This window comes from Macrotis lagotis, chromosome 5 (assembly GCF_037893015.1).
Source record: "Macrotis lagotis isolate mMagLag1 chromosome 5, bilby.v1.9.chrom.fasta, whole genome shotgun sequence".
NCBI classification, from domain to species: Eukaryota; Metazoa; Chordata; class Mammalia; order Peramelemorphia; family Peramelidae; genus Macrotis; species Macrotis lagotis.
The window spans coordinates 246,578,427-246,597,086 of NC_133662.1; the positions used below are offsets into that span (position 1 = coordinate 246,578,427).

The 18,660-nt window shown below is 42.1% G+C and overlaps 1 protein-coding gene across 1 annotated transcript in view; it reads right to left on the bottom strand.

Moving 5' to 3' along the window:
- LRRC75A (leucine rich repeat containing 75A) overlaps positions 1–18,660 on the bottom strand; it is a 122,690-nt gene that overhangs the window by 85,594 nt on the left and 18,436 nt on the right. The gene's annotated exons all lie outside the window — the stretch shown is intronic.

The window sequence follows — 18,660 nt, forward strand, 5'->3', positions numbered from 1 at the left end:
TCTGCAGTCCCACCTTCTAACAGCAGCCCCGGTTGTCTTCTTTCAGGGATCTCAGTAAGTTGGCAGCTGGGCTGGGTTTTTTTTCCTTAACTTGGTTTGACAGCGTTCAAAGAAACTGAACCCTTTGCATGAAATGGGCCTCTGAACTCACCCCAGAAAGTAATTTAATTAAAATAGATGAAACAGAAACAGCAGTTGCAGTAAACACCAACCCAGAAGGACTGGTCCAGGAAAAGGGACGCAGTGACCAAGGGGGTTCAGCCTGAAGTCAGTTTAGAAAGGGGGCTGATCAGGAGACCTCCTTGCAACCCTTGCTAGAGAGACAGTGGCTTCCCCACCTACTGGTGACTCCAAGCAAGAGGTCCTTCTGGGAATAAAGGACCATTATCTTGAGGTTCTACAAAACAAGAAGACCTGGTCCTCCAGTCCTAGTCTGATGGCTAACCAACCAATTGCGCCTCTTTGGTAAAATCCCTTCCCTTCTCTGCCTATAAAAACAAAGCAGTTGACCTTGATGACCAGGTGAAAGTCAGAATCGATCTCAGAAGTCAAAGAATCTAACTCCACTCATTTTAGAGATGAGGAAATGAGGCCTAGAGAAGGGAAGAGATTTGTCCAAGATCACACAGGAACCAAGGTCGTCTTGCTCCAAGCCAGCATGCAATCTGATTCTTTTAAACCCAAAGTCTTCCTACTGAAAGAATGAAGAACTGAACCACTCCCATGTGCTCCCTCCTTTCCCATATCCTACAAACACCCAAACTAGAGATAAGGCCCCTTTAGACAAAAGTGAAAAATGGACCAATGAGGTAGGCTGCCGTATTATCCTTGGCATCCTGTGTCCTTTTCAGGGGTTCACTGCTTTATAATCAAAACATGTCCTCAAGAAAGAAACTGGTATCAATAATAGCTAAATGGGAAATGGATGAGTTTAAATTAAAATGCTGATTATTCCAGAGAGAATGTATTAATTCAACAAGGTAAACAGGAGCACAAGAGGAAAGGACCAAGCTTGAGTGTGAGGAAGGGATGAGAAAGTATGTCTTTCTCCTTTAGGTGGGGGCCCATGGGTGTGAAACGCTACATCCACTTTATGGTTTATGACTTGTTTTGGTTTGTTTTTTTGTTTGTTTATGGCTTGTTTTGCTGAGCTTTTATTTTTTTTTTGTTAGAAGGGCTAGTTCTCTGGGTATGAGAGAAGGGAGGATTATGATTAGAAAGGAAAATTATAAAAAAACCAAAACATATCAATAATTATTTTTTTAAGAATGTGCTAACAGTCAGAGATAATTGCATTTAAATCTGAGGGTTTTTTTGCTGGAGAATGAAAGAGCTAAGGACAATTTGGGCAAGGAGAGGTAAGCAAGGAGTATTTCAGAGGAATAAGAGAAGACTCTGGCTCCTATAAAAACCTAGCCCATATCCTGCAAGATGGACCTGAGTTCAAATACTATTTGTGATGCTTTATATCTGTGTGACCTTGGGAAAGTAGTTTCTCCCTCCCCAGGCTTCAGTTTCCTCCTCTGTGAAATAAGTAGGGTGGGTTAGATATAGCCAATATTTATATAGTGATTATTACTATGTTACTTCTGTTCTAAAAACCAGAAAATTATTATCTCATTTGATTAAGGGGCCTACTAACTCTTGGTCAATGATTACTCAAGCCACTAACCTTCCATGGGTCTCAGTTTCCCCATCAGCAAACAAGAAGGTCAGCCTAGATGGCCTTTGAGGTCCCTTAGCTACCAGATGAGAAAGACTAGCCCCATGTCCTAGAGGGAAAGGATGGGCAGAAAGTGAGATAGAATTGGTGTTAGATTTGGGAACAGAACTACAAGACTGGGTGATTATCTTACTTCTCTAGACATCAGTCTACTCATCTCTAAAATGGGAGAGTTGGGCTTGATGGCCTCCAGATCCTTTCTAGCTCTAGGTCCATGATGCCATGACCCTAATTTTTTCACCTTTCCCCCTATCCCAAGTCTAGAATGTTCAAAGAGGAAAAAAAAGCTTCATGTTTCTTCCTATTTCCCTTGCTTCAAGCCCACGAGCCAGTGGCTGGCTGCACAGCTGGTTTAAATCTGTAGGAATCTGGGCCCAGACTTCTGGCTCTCACTTCTGCGAAGCAAAGATGAGTCATACTAGTGGATAAGAAAGCTGACATGTTCCCCATTCAGACAAGGAGGTGTGTGTTTGGCGGGGGGGAGAGCCCATTAGAGCTAGCCAATGTCCCCCACCTCCCAGGCCTCACAAACAATCCCAAGTCTGGAGTTCCTGCCTCTTCCCCTCAACTCACCACTTGTCATTGCCCTCTACTCCCAAACATCTATGAAATTAGATTATTGGGCTAAAAGATAGCATTGGGTCAATAAAGCCTGCCATTTGAGGCCACTGTGTTTGAATGGCCCTGACAGGGAAGACAGTGAGGCTCCTGGGAGGACCAGGAAACCAGTTATAAACACCCTTTCTTTAGAGCTCCTAACAAGGATGAGGGAAACTGAGGAAGAGGGCAGAGGACTATGATAAAGATGGAAAGTCTTAGTCATCCAGGACTCAATCTCTTCAACTCTAAGGCAGCTTCCCCTTCTTTTATACTGCCCCCACATCTGGCAATAAATATTTGGCGCATCTGAGCTCTAATAGAACACAATAGGATGGGCTCTAATTATAGTAAAGGGGCCTAGTTCCTAGTTTTGCTCTCTAGAACCAAGCAAAAAGGGCTAATTCATCTTCTAAATTACCCTTTAGATATTTAGAGACAACCCATTTCAAGCCAACAAAAATGGATTACATTCATGTGGAGTATAAAGGACTAAATCTAACATTATGAAGACACAGATGAGGTCAAGCTTTCAAAGAGCTCATCATCCATAGAAGTGGGGGTACAATAAGTCCACAAAAGACAATTAGGGATGGGAGAGAACACTAGAAGGGAGGAAGAATCAGGCAAGCTTCATAGAATCCTGACTATGGGGTCAGAAGGGATTTGAGAGGCCAGTGAGTCCATTTTATGGATGAGGAAACTGAGGCACAGGAAGATTAAGGGACAAAGGATCACTGGATTGCCCTAGACTGTGTTTGAACCCAGGTCTTTGTCAATCCAAGTCTAGTGCCTAACCCTGTTTTAGTGAGAGAAGAAAGATCTTAGAGATGGAATTGTGGGATGGTTTATGGTATAGGAGATCTGGAATTTTCACACTGGAGGGGTACAATTAGCAAGTACAGAGTATTTAGGAAATGCAGGCATATGAAGAGAGGTGATGGGGAGCAAATCTGGAAAGCAGGATCCAGATTATGGACCTCTCAGGAAATAGGGAGCCACAGGAAAGTTTTGAGCAGGGGAGCTGTAGGCATAGATATGTGCCTTAGGAAAATTATTTGGGCAACTACATCCTGGTTAGATTGGAGAAGGGGAAAAAAAGAGGCAGGGAGATGGAGAAGGAGCTGTTAGGAATGAGAGGCCCCAGATAGTGAAGAGGCTATGTAAATAGAGATCCCTGGATGAATGTGACAGATATCATATCGCAGAATCAGGAGTTGGCAAATGTGATGGGGAAATTGGAAGAGCTGACCTTGGAGCACTGCAGATCTGGGTTTGAGTCCCTCCTTTGGGCAAGTCACTTCAAGTTGTAAGTAGCAGAAAGGGTGAGCCGCTAAGAAATAGGAAGTAAGTCACTGTGGTAAGCCATAGTCTGCTCTGCTTGGCAGAGCTCTATTTATCTCCTAGATCCTGGATGAAAGATGGAAACATCTAGTGATGTCATTGCTAGGTCATTGCTAGGTCACTAAACTGGATATCTGGCTTAGGGATAGTGTAATAAGAAGCCACCCTTGGAGTCAGAGGACCCAGATTCCACTCTTCCCCATGGAACATTGGGCCACTCAATTTCTCCGGGTCTCAGTTTCCTTTTCTATTACATGAAGTTAGTCTAGATGGTTTTGGAGGTTCTGCCCATCAGTTTTAGGATCTAATGATCACCTCTTAACCCCCCAAGAGCATCCAATCTGTCATTTTATCTGTCAATTCCATGCCTTCATGCCAATCCTATTGCTACCACTTCAGTTAACAGCTTCATTGGCATATCCCTAGACAATTCATTCTTATAGATCTTTTCTTTCCACTTGCGTTTCCTCCCCATTCCAGTTCTCCCTTCATCCTGGTGCTGCAATTATCTTTCTGGTTATGTCACTGTGCTTAAAATCCTTCAGGGGCTCTCTGTCGTCTCCCGGATAACATTCAACAATCCTGTGACTGCCATTTAAGGGTTCTACAACATGGTGGCTGGACTTGGAACTGAGAAGATTGAGTTGCAATGTGGTCCTCATGGAGGAATGTGGAAAAACTTCCATAACACGTAATTGGAAAAGTAAAATAATAAAATATCAATAAAAAATGCTAGGGCCCTGGGCAAGAAACTGTTTGCCTTGGTTTAATCATCTGTAAAATGAGCTGAAGGAGGAAATGGCAAACCACTTCAGTATCTTTGCCAAGAAAATCCCAAATAGAGTCACAAAAGTCAGACATGCCTGAAACAACTCCACAAAAACAACATACACTCATATAACAATAATATATGAAAACATAATTATATATATATATAATAATCACTATGATTATCCTTATGTGCCTGAGACACCCGCCTTCCTTCTCCTTGCCTACTGAACCTGACCCTTTGAAACTACTGAGAATCCCAAGATCCCAGATTTTGTCATCTCAGATACTCAAAGGCCATTCAGTCCAACCCATATTCAAACACTAACTCCCCCAACCCAGCAGCCTGGTCACCCCGTTAGTAATGATGCCTCACCCCCAGTCCCATCTCTCCCACACTTAGTTTGTGGTTTTCCAATGAATTGATCCTAGAATTAGCACGTTTTGAAGTTACATGTGTAGGTGTTTATGTCCCCTGGTAAAGCATTAGCCCCTTCAGGATGGGAACCATCTTATTTAACCTTGCCAGGCAGATAGGATGCCCTGCATCCACAGGCTAGGGATGGGGCTGTACTTGTGATTTCACTGACAGAGAAAACTCTCATATAGAAAAATACCTCCCAATGCAGGTTGGCACCTTCTCTGCAAATTTAAGAGATATAAGGGGAAGTGATAAGGTAAATGACTTATCCAGGATCATGTGTGTGATGGGTGAAATTGGAACCCAGGTCTTCTGAGCTCCAAGTCTCTCTTCTCTCTCTCCCTCCTCTATTCTGTCTTCTTCTTCCTCTCTGTCCCTCTCTCTCTCCCCCTCCCCATATTATGAATGTTTCTCAATGTGCCATTAAAACTTGTTTGTTTTCCAAAGCTGGTGCTGCAGAGAGCCAACTTCAAATTCAGAAAAACTCTGCTTACGTGTGACTCTGGGGCAGTCACTGAGCCTCTCCATTCCCCAGACATCTTTCTAAGGCTGTAAACTAGAGAAGGCTTCTTAGCATGCATCAGTGTTGGCAGGGTTTTTACAGGGAGTTCCCCAGACTTCCCAGAAGTCATAGATCCAGAATCCTCCCCCTTCATCCCCCAATACTGGATTAAAGTTGGTGTAAGCCTTAACAATCACCTAGTCTAAACCTCTCATCTTAAACAGAGAGAAAGTGCAAAGAAATGATTAGCCCAAGGTCACACCCTTCCAAGTATAGCCATTACTGTGAAGCTGGCAGGGTAACCTCGATAGCTCCAGGGCAATCAGGGCCCTGGTACTTCCTTTAACAGGAAGAAAACAAATGAGCTTAGAATCTAGTCAGCAAGACTAATTAGATAAAATCGGAAGCCACCAGATGGCCAGGCTTCCTTGGTATCCCCAGGTGATGGTGATCCCCAGGAGCCCACCCTGCCCAGCTCCTTCCCTCTGAAGCCTCTCCAGTTTAGGTCCTGGGATCTCCCCCACTAGTGCCTCAGTGTCCCAAGATCCCAGGTCTCCTTCAGCAAAAGGTTTTGTCATTTTTTGAGGTAGCTTTTCTAGCTTGCCCTGGCTTATTTTGCAATGGTGGTTCCACATGGCTATCAAGGAATTTGGGTCTTTAACTCAGATCCTCCAATCCTAAAGTTCAACGTTGGATCCCATGTTTCAACTGTGTTCTGGGTTTGGGGGAAGAATACAGGGTGGGAGTAGGGGGCCTAGACTCAGCTCACCAGGAAGTCCTGTCAGACTCAATAACTTAGATGACCCAGGATACCCCAGGGGAGGAGAGATGCACAGGGGGCAAAAGTCACAGCTTCTCCCTCTAAGAGAAGACTTCAGTGGCAGCTCCCCCAAATCCAATAACTCTCATCCACTGGAGGAAGTTTAGGAAGCAGACCTGGCAACCCAGTTCCTTAGGCTCCTCCTGGAAGAAGCAGAGACTCAGAGGTCACTAAAGTCAAATCCCTCGTTTTACAGGAAAAGAAATTGAGGCCCAGAGAAGGGAGGCAGGTGACTTGGCAAAGGCCATATAAGAAGTAAATGATAGAATCAGTACTCTGCCTCCAAAACTGGTGTCCTTTGGCAGGGTGATGGCTCCCGTGGCAGTCCCTTCTTTCCCTGGAACCTGTAGCACCCGGTCCTTTGTCTCCCCGGACAGCCAATGGGAAGGGAGGTTGAAGTCACACATCTGGAAACCATTTAACCCTCCCCCCTCCTCCTCCTCAGTCTCTCCAGGGGCTCCTATGGCAGGACCCCAGCTCCGCCCCTGATTCTTTTAACCCCTACCATGCTAGGGTTGCGCTGAGTGACCAACTCACCTCCTCCCCCCGGAGCCATCTTGGTCCAGTGGCCAGATATGAATTAAGACATCTGGAGATGGCTCTAGATGTGAGACAACTGGGGCTAAGTGATTTGCCCACGATCACACACACAGCCAGTGTCAAAGGTTAGAACTGAATTCAGGTCCTCCTGACTTGAGGAGTGGCACAGTGGATAGAGCACTCGCCTTGGAGTCAGGAGGACAGGAGTTCAAATCCAGCCTCAGACACTTACTGTGTTAAATGACTGGGAAAGTCATTTAACCCTGATTGCTTCCCATCCAAGACTATCTCCATTTATCTCGATCCTATCTGACCACTGGACGCAGATAGTTCTGGAGGAGAAAATGAGACTGGTGGCTTAGCATAAGACCCCCCCCTCACTCAAGTCCAATTCCTGTGCTTCTCTTGGCATCACCTCCCTGATGTCATGGTCTTCTTTGAGGCCCAAAGATGAACATCACATCACCATCCTGGTAACCACGCATGACCCCTGCCCAGCCACAGGATTGGGAGAGGTTCCCTTTCTTTTCCCTCCTAAAGATGGGAGTCAAGGCTCTGAAAGGCCCAAAGAGAGAAGGCAGGAGGTATGGGGATTTAGCAGGAGTGACAGCTGCCGAGCTCAGATTCAGTCCCTGGCCAAATCCTTCAGCACTAAGCTGGAGAGAGCTTCCCAAAGGAGGTCAGGAGATCTGATGCTAGACCAGGCTGAAGAGGCAGGATGGGCAGCATCAAGGGGAGGCCAGTGGTAATGGCCATTGAGACTCTGGGGAGGAGGCTCTCATCTAGGAACTGGGAGCCCTGAAAGCTCTGGGAGCCGTAAGAGCAGGGTACAAATATTTAAGGAGAGGGAGGGCACTTGTTCCTTATAATCTCCAAGGTTTAGGAAGGAAACCTGCAAAGAGGCAGGTCTTGGTTTGATGGAAGAAAACGTTTCCAAACATTAAGCAATGCCCATTTGTGGGGAAAGTGGGCAACCACCTGGGGAGCTAGGTAACACTGAACTTGGAGTCAGGAAGGCCCGAGTTCATATCCTGCCTCAGACCCTTACTAACAGTGTGACCCTGGACAAATCATTTTAATCTCTAGCCCCAGTTTTCTCATCTGTAATGATGACAATAGTGCCTGCCCTCCCCAGAGTTGTTCTAAAGATCAACGGAGATAATCATTGGGAAGTACTTTGCAAACCTTAACACTCTGTAAAGTCTAGTTAATATTTTGGTTATTATTGTTATTTTTAGTAGTGGGATCCCCATCCCTGTAAGCCTTCAGGTAAAAGCCAAATGTCTGGTCACTGAAGGGATCATAGGAGCACAGGTTTAGAGCTAGAAGGGACCCTAGAGTCCATCTAATTTATCCTCTCCCAGTTTACCATGTTTCTTTTAAAGACCCAAGTCATACAAGTAGGAAGGGTTGGAGGTGGAATTCAGACTCAGGGTCAGATCTTTCCACTGCATCACACTTGCTCCCTGTTGCAGAAGGAATTCTTGTTCAAACCAGAGGGGCTCAGAGGTCCCTGCCAATTCTATGACCTTACCCAAGTCATTTGCCCACTCTGGTTTCTCCTTCTGTGAAGTACAGGGGGGTGGACCAAGATCGTTACTTCTAGCTAAGACATTCCATGATCAGTGACCAAGTGCTCTTAAGGAAAGACCTGTCCCCGACATTCTGCTGAGTAGGGAACACTTCCCCATCACTTACATCTGGGCTTTCCTCTTCCCTCTGGAGTGGGAAACCTATTGATCAAGAATGAGCCCCCTAACCCCTCTTGTGTCTCCTCTTTTTGCATACCTCAGGGAAGGCAGAGAAAAGACAGGATTTGGAATTGAGAACCTAGGATCTTGGCTGCTACTGGCTAGCTGAGTGACCTTGGCCAAGTGACTCTCCCTCTCCATTTCCTCAGTTAGTCAGTTGGAAGGTCTCTTCCAACTGGAGGCCTCTAGGGTACATAAGATAAGGCAGCAATAATAGGGAGATAAACAAATAGAATTCCATAGTGCTCTGTTCCAATAATGTTCCCCTCGAATCACCTTACATAAATCACCAAAAAACCTCTTAGAGAACTGCTTCATTCACAGTAGAATAGAAAAGAGAAGTGTTAAGTGAGGGTAAGGAACTGAAGCCTGAAGCATCTTCCACTTTCTCAAACCACTGTATTCTTTTCTGGTCCTGCAGACTTCCTTTTTTTTTCTTTTCCTTTCTGCCTTTAATAGTATTTTATTTTTTCCAATTACATGTGTGGGTAGTTTTCAACATTCATATTGAATTGTGTATGAGTTCCAAATTTTTCCCCCTTCCTCCCCTTCTCCCTACCCAAGAAAGCAAGTAATCTGATATAGTTTAAACATGTACAATCATATTAAACATATTTCCACATCAGTCATATGAAAGATGAATCAGAACAAAAGGGAACAAACATGAGAAAGAAAAAACAAAACAACAAGAAAAAAGTGAAAATAATATTCTTTGATGTTCATTTAAACTCCATAGTTCTTTCTTTGGATGTGGATGACATTTTCCATCATGCGTCTTTTGGAATGTGCTGGATCACTGCATTGCTAAGAAGAGCTAAGTCTGTCATAGCTGATCGTCACACAATGTTGCTATTTTTTTTTTTTTTTAGGTTTTTGGGGGTTAAGTGGCTTGCCAAGGCCACACAGCTAGGTAATTATTAAGTGTCTGAGACCGGATTTGAACTCAGGTCCTCCTGACTCCAGGGCTGGTGCTCTATCCACTGTACCACCTAGCCGCCCCCCCCCCCACAATGTTGCTATTAATGTGTATAATGCTCTCCTGGTTCTGTTCACTTCACTCAGCATCAGGTCCTGTAAGCCTTTTCTGAAATCTGTCTCCTCATCATTTTCCATTACATCCATAAGCCACATCTTGTTCAGTCAATCCCCAATGGATGGGCATTCCTCAATTTCCAATTCTTTGGTTTCACAAAAAAGAGCTGCTATGAATATTTTTGTAAATGTGGGCCCCTTTCCCTTTTTTTATGATCTCTTTGGGATACAGACCTAGGAATGGTTTTGCTGGATCAAAAGGTATGCCCTTTGTGCTCCAAATTGCTCTTCAGTATGGTTGGATCAGTTTACAACTCTACCAACAATGTATTAGCATTTCAATCTTCTTCACCATTTATCATTTTCCTTTTCTGTCATATTAGCCAGTCTGATAGGTGTGAGGTCGTCAGAGTTGCACTTCTCTACTTAATAGTGATTTAGAACATTTTTCCATTATGATTAGAGATAGCTTTAATTTCTTCATCTGAAACTGCCCATTCATATCCTTTGACCATTTATCAATTGAGGAATGACCTGTGTTCTTATAAATTTGACTTATTTCTCTTTATATTTTAGACAAGAGGCCTTTATCAGAAACATTAGATGTAAAATTTGTTTCCCTGCTTTTGGCTTTCCTCTTCATTGGTGGTGAATTCACACTTTTTCATTTTGGATACTGGTAATTTGATTTTCTTCTTTCTATTTTGTCAAATTACCCAAAGGTTTTATACACACACACACACACACACGCATATATATATATATATATATATTTAGTAAAACCAGTTTTTATGTATTAGTTTTATTTATTAGTTCAACAGTTTTCTTACTTTCAATTTTATTAACCTCTCCCTTGACTTTCAGAATTTCCACTTTGGTATTTAGTTGGGGATTTTTATTTGTTCTTTTCCTAGATTTTTTAGCTTCTTGCCCATTTCACTGATTTACTCTTTATTTATGTAAGCATGCAAAAAAATACAAAATCCCCCCTAATAACTGCTTTGACTGTAATATATAAGTTTTGGTACAGTGTTTCATTATTGTCATTCTTGACCCACTCATTCAGGATTAGATTATTTAGTTTCCAACTAATTTTCAGTCTCTTTTCATGGCCTTTTATTACATATATAATTTTATTGCATCATTATCTGAAAGGGATGTATTTAATATTTCTATCTTTTGCCATATGATTATGAAGTTTTTATGCTCTAATACATGGCCAATTTTGTTTAGGTGTCAGGTACTGATGAGAAAAAAGTATATTCTCTTCAATTCCCATTTCAGTTTTCTCCAGAGACCTATCATATCTAACTTCTCTAAAATTCTACTCACCTCCTTAACTTCTTGTTTATTTTGTGGTTAGATTATCTGTTCCTGACTAGTATAGTTTTGTTGTCTATTTCTTCCTATAACTCACTTAGTTCCTCCTCCAAGAATTTGTATGCTATACTTGATGCATGTATGTTTAGAATTGACATTACTTCACTGCTTATGGTGTGTTTTAGCAAGATGTAGTTTCCTTCCTGATCTCTTTTAATTAGATCTATTTTTGCTTTTGCTTTGTCTGAGATCAGGATTGCTATCCTTGCTTCTTTTTTTTTTTCACTTTATCTGAAGCATGATGTATTCTTCTGCTCTAGCCCTTTACCTTGACTCTGTATTATCTCTGCTTCAAATGTGTTTCTTGTAAATAACATATTGTAGGATTCTGACTTTTAATCTACTATGGTAAAGTTGATCTCATTCACATTCATGTTTATAATTACTTTTGTATTTCCCTTCATTCTATTCTCTCCCTCCCTCATTTATACTTTTCTTTTACCCTGCCCCTCCCTCATCATTGTTTTGCTTCTGATCACTGCCTTCCTCAATCTGCTCTCCCTTCTATCAGTCCCCCTTTCTGATCTTTCCCCTTTAACTTTCTATTTCCCTGTAGGGCAAAATAAATTTCTATACCCAACTGAGTGTGTATGTTATTTCCTCTTTGAGCCAATGAGTCTAAGACTCCCTCTACTGTAATAGGGTTTTTGCACCTCTTTATGTGATGTAATTTATTCTATTCTGCCTCCCCCTTTCCTCTTCTCCCAGTACAATCCTTTTCTTAACCCCTTAATTTTTATCAATATCATCACATCAAAGTCAAATTATACATACATCTTTTGTCTATGTATACTCCTCCTTCTAACTGCCCTAATAGAGATTCAAGTTCACAAGAGTTACAAGTATCATCTTCCCAAGCAGGGATATAAACATTTTAATCTTATTGAATAATATGGTTTTTATTCCTGTTTACCTTTTTTAAGCTTCTCTTGAATCTTGAATTTGAAGATGGCATTTTCTTTTCAGCTCTGGTTTTTTCATCAGGAAAACTGAAGATCCCTTATTTCATTGAATGTTTATGTTTTCCTCTGAAAGATTATGCTCAGTTTTGCTTGTTGACTGATTCCTGGTTGTAATACAAGTTTCTTTGTCCTCCAGAAGGTTATATTTCAAGTTCTCCTACCCTTTAATGTAAAAGTTGTTAAGTGCTATGTAATCTTGACTGTGGTTCCTTTGATATTTGAATTGTTTCTTTCTAGCTGCTTCTAATATTTTCTCCTTGACCTTATTATTGGAATTTGGTCACAATATTACTTAGAGCTTTCATTTTGGGATCTTTTTCATGAGATGATCAGTGTATTCTTTCAATTATTATTTTACCCTCTGCTTCTAGGATTCAGGGAAATTTTTCTTGATAATTTCTTGAAAGAGGCTGTCCATGTTCTTTTTTTTGATATGGCTTTCAGGTAGACCAATAATTCTCTCCTAAATCTATTTTCCAGGTCAGTTGTATTTACCATGAGGTATTTTGTATTTTCTTCTATTTTTCATTCTTTTGATTTTATTTGGCTGATTCTTGATGTCTCATAGAGTCAGTAACTTCCACTTGCCCAATTCTAATTTTTCAGACATTATTTTCTTCAGTTGGCTTTTCTACCTTCTTTTCCATTTGGCTAATTCTGCTTTTTTATGGAGTTGTTTTCTTCAGACAATTTTTCCCTTCCTTTTCCAAGCTGTTGACTTTCTTTTAACTCATTCCCCAATTTTCCTTCTACCTTTCTTATTTGGTTTTTAAAATCCTTGTTGAGCTCTTCCAAGAAGATTTTGAGGGCTCAAGACAAATTCATATTCCCCTTTGAGGCTTTGCATTTTGACATTCATTGTCCTTTTCTGAGTTGGGCTTTAGGTCTTTCATAACACCATTGTAGCTTTCTATGGTCAGGGCTCTTTTCTGATTTTTGCTCATTTTTAAAGCCAATTTTTCGACTTTTAACATTGAACTCAACTCTTGGAGCAAAGGGTGAACTGTCTCAAGTTTCTTGCACTGGACTGGAAACCACTGGTCCAATTCCTGACTTTTTGCACTGAGAGTTCCACAGCTCATAGCTTCACTGAAGTGGCCTGTTGTGCCAGGATTCTGGGGCTGGCAGTCTAACTTCTAGGGCTAGAGGTCTCACAGCCTATGGAAGCTGTGCCACTAGCCTAAGCCAAGCCAAGACTGAGGAACCCAGGTTTCTTATTTGTGCTGAGGCTAAGAGCCTCCTCTGCACTGTGTTATTCTCCCCTTTTATACACAAGTGAAACAGATCTTTCCTGAAGTCATTTTCAGTTGTCTTAAGCTAGAAAATTCTTCTTCCACTGGAGTTCTTCCACTCCAGAGTCTGTTTAGAGGTTTGATTTAACAATTTTTTCTGAGGGTAATTGGAGAGAACTCAGTCAACTTCCTGGTTTCTCTCCACCTGGTTTCTCTTTATGGGCTTTCTAAACTGAGAGGTAGCAGAGCAGAATAGGAAGAACACTAGTCTTGGACTCAGGGAGCCTAGGGTTCAAATCTGCCTCAATCACTCTGGACAAGTCCCTTAACGTCTCAGGAGTCTTACTTTCATCATCTGTAAAATGGGAGTAATAGTAGACCCAAAAGAAATAATACATTTGAGATAATACATTGCAAACTGGAAAGTACTATAGAAGCATGTTAATAGAACTATTATTATCACTCCACAATCCTCCATCAGCCCTGGTTTCTGGGTGTCTACTCTTTCCAATTAAGGGCCCTCTATGCTGGACATAGTGAATAGAGAGATGAGCCTGGAAATCAGGAACGTACGATTGCAAATCCTTTGTGTAACCTTGCACAAGTCACTTCCCCTCTCCTCTCAGTAAAATGACAAGTCAGACTTTTAAGGTTTCTTTCAGCCCAGGCATTCTCTGGTTCAATAAGGATTTAGCATCATGTCCATCCCTCAGTCACCAGACAGATCCAACTTTTATCCCTCTTTTCTACCCCCTGCTTTTTAGTCACTGATAATCTGAAGCAGGAATTAGTGCATAAGGTACAGAGGGACCCTATGGTGGATACTCTGCCCCAGCAATGAGAGTCAAACCCAAGCTATTGGGGAATTGCTGCGGTAACTGAGAGAAGGGTCAAATTTGCATTGCTCTAGAGTAGAACTGTCCAAATCTCGTCCAATTATTCACTTCTCTTTATACAATATTGACAAAGCTATCAAAGTGTAAAGTTCACATTTCACTTCATCCCTATTAAGTTCATTGGGCAGCAAGATGGAGCAGTGGAGAGTACATGAGGCTTAGAACTAAGAAGACTCATTTGTATGAATTCAAAACAATCTCAGACATTTACTACTTGTGAGGCCTTGGGAAAGTTACTTAACCCTGTTTGCCTCAGTTTCTTCATGTGTAAAATGAACTGTAGTAGGAAATAGCAAACTACTCCAGTATTTCTGTTAAGAAAATAGGGTCCCCATGAGTCACTTATGACTGAACAGCAGCTAATTAAGTCTCTAGCTGTGTGTCCTTAACTATTTACCCTTCAGGTGTTCCTCTGAACAGTGACAGGGGTTGGACAAGATACAAAGGTAGTCTCCAGCTCCAACATTCCATAAACTTATAACCTTAATCTTTGCACTCTATTCACTTGGAAATTTTCTATACTAAGAAAACTCTTCCCTGCCTGAGGGATCACAGGTCCACAAATGGTGATGGAGCTGTAAATTGGTCCAATCATCTATCTGGAGAGTAAACTATGCTAAGAAAGTGACTAAAAAGTTCATACCCTTTGGTCCAGCAATTCCACTATTGGTACATACATACCCCAAGGACCACTGTACATCAAAATATTCCTAGTGACATATTTTGAAGTAACAAAACTATAACAAAGGGGTAAAGATCAATTACACAAACATGAACATAACAGAATATGTGGTTAAAAACAACAAAGAAAATGCAGAATTCAGAGAAACATAGGAAAGCTTAAATGAACTGATGCAGTGAAGCAAACAGAACCAAAAGGATAATACACATTATACCTTATAACAATAGTGGTGGACATGATATGGATGAGTAGCTAAAAAACTTTTTCAGAGTCATGGGAGAATCAAGAGAGAATAGTATTCACAAAAACCTAGAAACCGTTGAGAAAGAGAAGGTGGGTAACATTTTCAAGGCTGTAGAGAGGTAAAGAATGAGGACTGAGAAAAGACTGCTGTATTCATTCTTGTAACTAAGAGATCCTTACCAACCTTGAAGAGATTTCAGATGAATTGCAATAACAAAGGGCTGAGAAGTATGTGGAGGCACCTCATGTAGATGGTTTTTTCCAAGGTATGTAGTTGAGAAGGGGTGATCACAGGTTTCTAAGGATGAGAAAGACCTGGGCATGTTTATAGGAAGAGATCTCTGGATAGGGAGAGAGTTAAGACTAGAGAGGGGAGATAATGGTAGGGGAAGGGCAAGGAGACGTGTCAGCTCTTGATCCCACATCACAGTGAAGGAGATAGTGGAGGTTGATGTTGGAGAGATATGGGAGGAGGAGGAGGAGGAGAACAGGGGGAGCTTTCAGCAAATTCAGCAAATCTACCTCCATTTTTTGGAGGTAGATACTGCAAGATCCTCAGAGGAGGAACATTCGTGTACTACCCCAAATAGTGAAGAAAGAATGTTGGGCTTAGTGTCAGAAGACCTGAGTCCAAGGCCATGGCAAATCACATAACATCACAGAACCTCAGTTTCCTTTTTAGTAGCATGAAAGGGTTGGACTCCATGATCCTTAATGTCTCCTTTGCAGTTTCAGCCTGCTGTCACTGATTTTGAGTTAATTTCCCTCCAAACAGTACCATCTGTTCACAGGGTTTGCCCAGCCCACCTGGGCATTTGCCAGCCTCTGCCTAGGCTGAAATGCCCTCCCTCCTCAGACTGCAGAGAAGGCCTCTTACCCCCCCCCCAACCTGACCCCTCTAGGCTGTTTTTGCTTTGTTCTAGCCTTGATTATATAGGGGCGTGCCAGCAGGAACACTTCTGTTTTCTCTGGGAGTCAGAACCACCAACTAGCTTGAAGTCTCTGGAGATCATATGGGGTCTAGAGTTCTCTCAGTTGGGAGTTATGTGAGCTGGCTGCAGGCCATAGACAAAGAGAAAAGGGCTGGGCAGGGCAGAGGCCGACCGAGCCAGACAAAACTGGCATCTGCTGGTGCCATTGGTAATTTCTTGCTGGTTCCCTGAGTTCTGCAGCCTAGGGACAGAGGAGCAGCTGTCCTGGGTTGGCCCCACAAGCTGCTGAGCTTATGTCCTATCTTTAAGGGCACGTTGGCTGGCCTTTGGGATACTGTCCACCCACTTGGTGGAATGTGCTGGACCTTCTGAGGTCCTATCACAAGTAATTTTTCGCTAGTTAGGCGGGATCAAAATTATTTGTTTTATTTTACAGATGAGGAAACTGAGGCGAGGGGATAGAATGACTTTCCCCAAGTCCACAGAGCTTTAAGTATTTGAGGCAGAATTTGAATTCTTAGACAGGGACCTTAGAGATCATATGAGAATTACCCCCCAAAAAATTTTAGCTTCCAATAAAGAAGCCATTCTGTCAATTGCATTCATTTGGTACTCTAAAGTCATGGGGCACTGAGAGATCTTACCCAGGGCCACAGAGCTGATAGGTGGCAGAGTTAAAACTTGAACGCAGATCTTTTGGACCCCAAGACCAGTAGCACCAAAATCTCAGAAGTCATCAAATCCAATTTTCTTATTTGGCAGACAAGGAAAACTGAGAAAAGTCCCCTTACTTTTTTCACTGGCTGCTTCAGATGACCTAATCTGACTTACTGCCTTCATGATTGACTCGGGTGTCTCTTGGACCTCCATTTCCTCATCTGTAAAATGAGGACCTAAACTCCACAAGCTTTCAGTTCTGCAGAGGGGACTTGCCTGAGGCCTATGGGGCCCAAAGTGGCAGAACTTAGATTTAAACCTGGGCCCTGTGACTTGGAATTCCATCTTCTATCCATTGTCCTATACTTTTTCACATGAATTAAAAGAAATAATAAATAATCCCAGATATGGAGGGATTATTGAAAAGCATCAAGGAGAGATTCTTATCTTTCTCCCCCTTTGGTGGCCCAGGGGAACTGAGGGATTCCGTTTGGCCCAAGGGTGCTGATGGTCCTCTTTTGATGGGGAGCCTTTGATCCCCCTTTGATGATTTTTGGGAGCCTATGGTTCCCTTCTCAGAATAATTTTCTTAAATGTATAGGATACAAAGGAAACCAATTATGGTGGCACAGTGGATAGAGCCTGACCTTAGAGTCAGGAGGACAGGAGTTCGAATCCAACCTCAGATACCTGACACTTACTAGCTGTGTGACCTTGGGTAAGTCACATAACCATGACTGCCTCCCATCCAGGGCCATCTCCAGTCCTCCTGATTCATATCTGACCATTGGACCTAGATGGTTCTGGAAGAGAAAGTGAGGCTGGTGTCTTAGCACAGCACCCTCTCACTCAAAGCCCAATCCATGTGCTTGTCATGGCATCATCTTTCTAGTGTCACGGTCTTCTTCTAGAGTGAAGGACAAACATTATTATTATTATCAAATTATACACATTTCTGAAGTTCACAGATGTCCAGCTTCAGAATCCCTGGTGATTTAGACAATACTGTGCCCTTTATTTTAATGAAAATGTCTATAAGGTAAATTTCTATAAACTGAATCCTATTTTCCCTTTAATTTCAGTATAATATGTTCACTTGAGGCAAATTAACTAGCTCAATTGTGATGCTTGGGAATGAAAAAAGATTTATTTGAAAGAATGTATTTAAAAGAAAGCATGAATTCTCCAGTTAAATAACAATACCCAAAATATGTCTCCAAATATTAAATGATCAGTGTTGTTTGTATGTTTGGACCAATACTGAAATGAAAAATACAACAGAGCAAGGCGATTGACCCAAAGACAATGAGTTGAGAATGCTCCCCCTGGTCTCAGCTCCTTTCAAACTCTACAATTCTAGGGTTCTCTCATCCTCCATCCCCAATATTCTTTGGCAGGAGGCCAGGCAGCCTCGCTATCTTTGGGTGTTCTGACACTGTTTCCTAGCACCCTGGTGGAAGCTGCTGGCTTTTTAGAAATGAACAGGTTGCTCTGGGCTGAAGTGGGTAGGAGAGGCAGATAGAGACAAAAAATTCAGAATTTAGCAGGAAACTGCCTGGGTCTGGGGTAGAGAGGGTTGGGGGATTCTCAAAAAGGAAAAAAAGGAGGACCCATCAGAGAAGAGGTCAGAAGTTTTGGTGTTTTATTAAACAGTTTAGGAGTACCCAGAGAGGCAGAGGGATTACTGGGAGCCAGCAGCGGTTCACTAAAAATAAGTTATACCAAACTGGCCTCCTTTTTTGACAGGGTTACTAAGAATGATTTTGTGTGAAAGACTGAGACCCAGAGAGGTAAAATGATCACTTTTTAATGGGGTCTCTTTCTTTATATCTATATACTACTTGTGAAAAAAATCATTCTTTTCAATAAAATAATAGGTTGAGTATCATCCTCTACATAATACCTTTCCCAATTCCTACAGTTTATTTATTCCTCATTTCACTGGCAGGGAAACTGAGGCCTCAAGAGTTATCCCCAAAGTCATGCCAGCAGTGTTGGGACTGGAATTTGTACTTAGGTCCTCAGGGTGTCAAACCCAATGTTCTTACCACTATGTAAGACCTTCAAGTCCCAGTTAAAGTCTCAGCTTCCCCAACCCCTCTTCATTTCAGTGCCTTCCCTCTTCTGGTTATTTCCTTTTTATCCTGTACACAGCTTATTTGTATACATTTGTTTCTT